The following is a 7,107-nucleotide window of genomic DNA, read 5'->3' on the forward strand; positions in this document are numbered from 1 at the left end:
GGAGCTCCAGAGATTAGTGATACTTGATCAGAGATACTTTGGTACAGGTGACAATGAGATTGATGGTTCTGATTACGATTATGGTATTGGTAAGTGGTATTCTTTCCGTTTGGAAAGGATACATTGGGCTAATAACTTGGGTTAATGTTAAAACCTGGCTTTCTACTAGTAAGTAATAACCTGACCAACTAAAAGCAACTGCTTGACTTATCCCCACATAAAGCTAGTCCACTACAGCCAAACAGGATACTTGCTGAGTATGTTGATGTGTACTCACCCTTGCTCTACACACCAAACCCCCCCCCAGGTTATCAGCATTGCAACCACTGCTCAGGCGAAGATGAAGCTGTGGAAGGAGACTTCCAGGAGTTCCAGGACTACGACGAGTTCTAGGTGTGGGTTAGCGGCAACCCCCCAGTCGGCTGCCTGTGAAGGCCGCGTTATCTACGTTTCTTTTCCGCACTTTGATTTATTGTAAGAACTATATGGACGTCTCAGACGTATGATGTAATCGACTATTTCCCTTATTAATACTATTTTGAGCACTGTGTGATGATGTCCATATTATGTAACTGCTGTGTACGTGAATAACTGATCCTGGCACGTACATGGTTCGCATTCGGTTTGCCTTCTAAAACCGGGTGTGACATAAGTGGTATCAAAGCTGTGCTGATTGTAGGACCGCTAACCTAGAGTAGAATGGTCGTTCTAAGGACTATAGACCTCTGTCCCTACCTTGACTTTGATATCTCTTCAAAAGTTGGTCCTACCGACCAAACCTATGTTCTACTATATATTATACCTTGCTAAAAAATTGTGTTTCATTCTGATCCTTCATTTACTTATTACTTGCTGGTCATATTAATTATGTTCTCACCCTTTTGCTTGCGATGTCTTTTGTAGATGGCTCGACTTAGACACACTGCACGAAAGTCCGTCATCCCCTTCTTACCCTCCCGCCTTGCTGAGCGTCCGCTTCGCCGTCCCGTGGCCGGACAGTCCAGCCACTTGGAGAGACTACACCACCGCCTGCGTGAGGAGCGGGAACGTCGACGACAGGAGCAGCAGGGCTCTTCGTTCTCGCTCCACCAGGAGATAGAGTCTGTGAGGAGCTGCTCTCCTGTGCTTCCTCTGGAGGCGCCCCCTGCACCACCACTGGGCGCCCCAGCTTCTGGAGTAGCTGCTGGAGGAGACCCAGACGACGGAGATGGCGACGACAGCTCGAGCCACGACACCGACTTCTCTGCTAACCCTGAGCCGGAAGGATGGGTTGCTCGACCCATCACTCGCGACGCTGCTCGCGGGTGTCACTTCCACGATGCGCTCGACACCCTGCTATGTCGGGCATTTGACCGGCATACTTGGTCCGTCGAGTATCGCTGTGTGGTCTACCAGCATAGTCGCGGGGTCTACCCGGACCGCTGGGAGGCGACTTGCTTGGTGCGCTGCCCGGAGGACAGTCTCCAGGGTGCAGAGGCCTGCTCAGAGCACTATTCTATCTCTGAACGGGACTCAGCTGAGGCAGCCATGCAAGATGCTGCACGGCGTGCGCTTTCGCACTACTGCTCGGTTTTCGGTGGGGCAGCTGACGGTCTTGACCTGAAGTATTACCCCCGCCGTCCATCTGGCAGCACAGGAGGCGTGATTGTCTCACCTGTCGGTGAGGGCAATCCTAGGTTGAGCAGCACAGTCAACCTAGCCGCCGTGCTAAACACGGAGCTGGACCATGCATTAGACGAGCTGAGTAGGGCTCGTGCTGAGATCGCCCTGCTGCGGGCTGAGCGCGCGGAACGTCGTCATCTGGATGGTGGTTCCCCCGCTCCCGTCGGGACTCAGCACCCGTACCGCTCACCTCAGCGTGGACACCAGCCTTATGGCAATCCCGACTGCAAGACCAAGATAAATCTAGAACCATAGATCGCTAGAGTTGGATCTTGTAATTAATACGAAATATATGCATAGAAGCTTTAGTCTTAGCGTTAATCTCGGTCTTAGTTAGTCTTAGTTAGACAGGGTAGTTTGCTATATCCTGTGCATTTATGTTTGTCATGATGAACTATGTTTGGTTTGGATCTTTGTAATGATTGTCACCAGAGTGTGGGTATCCCCTGCATTTTGGTTTACATATTATGTTAATGGAGTTAGTTATATAGTTGGGAAACCTTTTATTCCACTTTCCTCTTGATCTGAGAAGCTGTGTGGTCTGTGTTGGAGATCAGTGAAGATGCTCACCTGCTCAGTGCTGTTGAAGAATTCTATACTCTTTTCTTATGCTGCAAGATTTGCCAGATCAGTTCTGATGTGTGGTTGCATTCTGCAGATGTCAGAGAAGAGGCGCAGAGGAGGAAGGCGTGCTCAGCAGGAGCAAGCCGGTCAACAAGATGAGGCGCCCCAGCAGCAGCAGCTGCCGCCCCCGCCCCCGATGTCGATCGAGCAAATGTTTTTGATGCAGACTCAGGCAGTTCAGGCCATCGGTCAGACTCTGGCCGCCATTCAGCAGCAGCAGCAGCAGCAACAGCAGCAAGCACCACCCCAGCCTCAGATGCCTCAGATGCCCAGAGACAAGCGTGCTGAATTCATGAGAGGTCATCCCCCAACGTTCGCTCACTCTTCTGACCCCATGGATGCTGAAGATTGGCTGCGCACTGTGGAGCGGGAGTTGCATACCGCTCAGTGTGATGACAGGGAGAAAGTCTTGTATGGTCCCCGTCTGTTGAGAGGAGCAGCCCAATCATGGTGGGAGTCTTACCTCGCCACCCATGCCAACCCCGACACCATCACCTGGGAAGAATTCAGAGGTAGCTTTCGTCAGTACCACGTGCCTGCAGGTCTGATGACAGTGAAGAAGGAGGAGTTCCTGGCCCTTAAGCAAGGGTCATCATCTGTCAGTGAGTATCGAGACAGGTTTCTGCAATTGTCTCGCTATGCTCCTGAGGATGTCAACACTGACGCCAAGCGACAATACCGTTTTCTGAGAGGCTTGGTCGACCCCCTGCAGTATCAACTGATGAATCACACCTTCCCGACATTCCAGCACCTGATTGATAGAGCGATCATGACAGAAAGGAAGCGTAAGGAGATGGAAGATCGTAAGCGCAAGATCAGTGGACCCCAGCCTGGAAGCAGCAGCCGCCCTCGTTTTTCAGGCAATCAACCTCAGCAGTTCAGGCAGAACCAGCGTCCACCTCAGCAGCGTCAGCAGCATCAGCAGTTCCAAAGGCAGTATCCTCAGCATCAGTACCAGAACCGTCAGAGCAATCAGTCAGGAGGTCAGTTTCAAAGGCAGAATCAGCAAGCACCCCGTCCTCCTGCCCCAGCAAACCAGCAGAACAGTCAGGCAGCACCAGCTCAGGTTGGAAACAGGGCATGTTTCCACTGTGGAGAGCAGGGCCATTGGGTGATGCAATGTCCGAAGAAGGCAGCCCAGCAGCAGTCAGGCCCCAATGCCCCAGCAAAGCAGAATGTGTCTCAGCCTGGAGCAGGCAACCGCCCTCAACAGCGCTATAATCATGGAAGATTGAATCACTTGGAGGCTGAAGCAGTTCAGGAGACCCCCGGCATGATAGTAGGTATGTTCCCAGTCGACTCCCATATTGCAGAAGTGTTATTTGATACTGGAGCAACGCATTCTTTCATTACTGCATCATGGGTAGAAGCACATAATCTTCCAACTACTACCATGTCAACCCCCATTCAAATTGACTCAGCTGGTGGTAGAATTCGAGCTGATAGCATTTGTTTAAATATAAGTGTGGAAATAAGGGGGATAGCGTTTCCCGCCAACCTTATAGTAATGGGTACTCAGGGAATAGATGTCATCTTAGGGATGAATTGGTTAGATAAGTATCAGGCAGTTATCAGTTGTGATAAAAGGACAATCAAGTTGGTGTCCCCACTAGGAAAGGAAGTGGTGACCGAGTTAGTCCCACCTGAGCCGAAGAAAGGAAGTTGTTATCAGATGGCTGTCGATAGCAGTGAAGCAGATCCAGTTGAGAGTATCAAGGTTGTGTCTGAATTCCCAGATGTGTTTCCAAAGGATTTACCGGGTATGCCACCAGAGCGGAAAGTTGAGTTTGCCATAGAGCTTCTTCCTGGAACCGCCCCCATCTTTAAGAGAGCTTACAGAATATCCGGACCAGAGTTGGTTGAGCTTAAAAAGCAGATTGATGAGCTGTCAGAGAAAGGTTACATTCGGCCAAGCACCTCGCCTTGGGCCGCCCCTGTCTTATTTGTGGAAAAGAAAGATGGCACCAAGAGGATGTGCATCGATTATCGAGCTTTGAATGAGGTCACGATCAAGAACAAGTATCCCTTGCCCAGAATAGAGGATCTGTTCGACCAGTTGAGAGGAGCCAGCGTGTTCTCCAAGATTGATCTGAGGTCAGGTTATCATCAGCTCAGGATCCGACCTTCGGACATTCCGAAGACGGCATTCATTTCCAAGTATGGTTTGTATGAGTTCACAGTGATGTCTTTTGGTTTGACCAATGCACCAGCGTTCTTTATGAATCTGATGAACAGTGTATTCATGGAGTACCTTGATAAGTTTGTGGTGGTATTCATTGATGACATTCTGATTTATTCCCAAAGCGAAGAAGAGCACGCAGATCATTTGAGGATGGTATTGCAGAGATTGCGAGAGCACCAGTTGTATGCAAAGTTGAGTAAGTGTGAGTTCTGGATCAGTGAAGTCCTGTTCTTGGGTCACATAATCAACAAGGAAGGATTGGCTGTGGATCCGAAGAAAGTGGCAGACATTCTGAACTGGAAAGCGCCAACAGATGCTCGAGGAATCAAGAGTTTCATTGGAATGGCCGGATACTATCGGCGATTCATTGAAGGGTTTTCGAAGATTGCGAAGCCAATGACAGCGTTGCTAGGCAACAAGGTTGAGTTCAAATGGACCCAGAAATGTCAAGAGGCCTTTGAAGCGCTGAAAGAGAAGTTGACTACAGCGCCTGTCCTAGTCTTGCCTGATGTGCACAAGCCCTTCTCGGTGTATTGTGATGCTTGTTACACAGGTTTGGGATGCGTGTTGATGCAAGAGGGAAGAGTTGTGGCTTACTCGTCCCGACAGCTGAAGGTTCATGAGAAGAACTACCCAATCCATGATCTAGAGTTGGCAGCAGTGGTTCACGCACTGAAGACATGGAGGCACTATCTGTATGGACAGAAATGCGATGTTTACACAGATCACAAGAGTCTGAAGTACATATTCACTCAGACAGAGCTGAACATGAGGCAACGAAGATGGTTAGAGCTGATCAAAGACTATGAGTTGGAGATTCATTACCATCCAGGCAAAGCAAACGTAGTGGCAGATGCTTTGAGCAGAAAGAGTCAAGTCAATCTGATGGTCGCTCGCCCGATGCCTTATGAGTTGGCCAAGGAGTTCGACAGGTTGAGTCTCGGGTTTCTGAACAATTCGCGAGGAGTCACAGTTGAATTGGAACCTACCTTGGAGCGAGAAATCAAAGAAGCGCAGAAGAATGATGAAAAGATCAGTGAGATTCGGCGATTGATTCTAGATGGCAGAGGCAAAGATTTTCGAGAAGATGCTGAAGGCGTGATATGGTTCAAAGACCGCTTATGTGTTCCCAATGTCCAGTCTATTCGAGAGTTGATCCTCAAGGAAGCTCATGAGACAGCCTATTCGATTCACCCTGGTAGTGAGAAGATGTATCAGGATCTGAGGAAGAAATTCTGGTGGTACGGAATGAAGAGGAAAATCGCAGAGCATGTGGCTAGGTGCGATAGTTGTCGAAGAATTAAGGCAGAGCACCAGAGACCAGCTGGATTGTTGCAACCGTTGCAGATCCCTCAGTGGAAATGGGATGAAATTGGTATGGATTTCATAGTCGGATTGCCTCGCACTCGAGCCGGCTACGATTCTATTTGGGTAGCGGTGGACCGTTTGACCAAGTCAGCCCACTTCATACCTGTCAAGACCAGCTACAACAGTGCAGTATTGGCAGAGTTGTATATGTCTCGGATCGTTTGTCTTCATGGTGTGCCAAAGAAGATAGTGTCAGACAGAGGAACGCAGTTCACCTCTCATTTCTGGCAGCAGTTGCATGAAGCCTTGGGCACACATCTGAATTTCAGTTCAGCTTATCACCCGCAGACAGATGGCCAGACTGAAAGGACCAATCAAATTCTCGAAGATATGTTGAGAGCCTGTGCGTTGCAAGATCAGTCCGGATGGGACAAGCGATTGCCTTATGCAGAGTTTTCCTATAACAACAGTTACCAGGCCAGTTTGAAGATGTCACCGTTTCAGGCGCTTTATGGAAGGAGTTGTAGAACTCCGTTGCAATGGGATCAGCCTGGAGAGAAGCAAGTGTTTGGGCCAGACATTCTGCTTGAAGCCGAAGAGAACATCAAGATGGTCCGAGAGAATCTGAAGATAGCGCAATCGAGGCAGCGAAGCTATGCAGACACAAGAAGAAGAGAGCTGAGTTTTGAAGTCGGAGACTTTGTCTATCTGAAAGTGTCACCGATCAGAGGAGTCAGAAGATTCGGAGTGAAAGGCAAGCTAGCACCCCGCTACATTGGTCCGTACCAGATCCTCTCAAAGCGTGGAGAAGTGGCTTATCAGCTCAGCCTGCCAGAGAATTTGTCTGCTGTGCATGATGTCTTTCATGTGTCTCAGTTGAAGAAGTGCTTGCGTGTGCCAGAAGAGCAGTTGCCAGTGGAAGGTCTTGAGGTCCAGGAGGACTTGACCTATGTTGAGAAGCCAGCTCAGATCCTTGAGATTGCAGACAGAGTCACCCGAAGGAAGACCATCAGAATGTGCAAAGTCAGATGGAATCACCACTCTGAGGAAGAAGCAACCTGGGAGCGTGAAGATGATCTAGTGGCCAAGTACCCAGAGCTCTTTGCTAGCCAGCCCTGAATCTCGAGGGCGAGATTCTTTTAAGGGGGATAGGTTTGTAACGCCCCGAATTTTGCAGTTGATTTTTTTCTTTTCTTTACTCGCCAAATTCGGGCGTTACCTTTTCTTTTTCTTTTTGCCCTCGCTAGACCTTGACTTTTTCCAAAGCTAGCGGGATTCGGTTTGGAATTCCCGTGTAAAGAAAAACTCTAAAAAAAATACTTTATGTTGTT

The sequence above is a fragment of the Zea mays genome, chromosome 3 (genome assembly GCF_902167145.1).
Source record: "Zea mays cultivar B73 chromosome 3, Zm-B73-REFERENCE-NAM-5.0, whole genome shotgun sequence".
NCBI lineage: Eukaryota > Viridiplantae > Streptophyta > Magnoliopsida > Poales > Poaceae > Zea > Zea mays.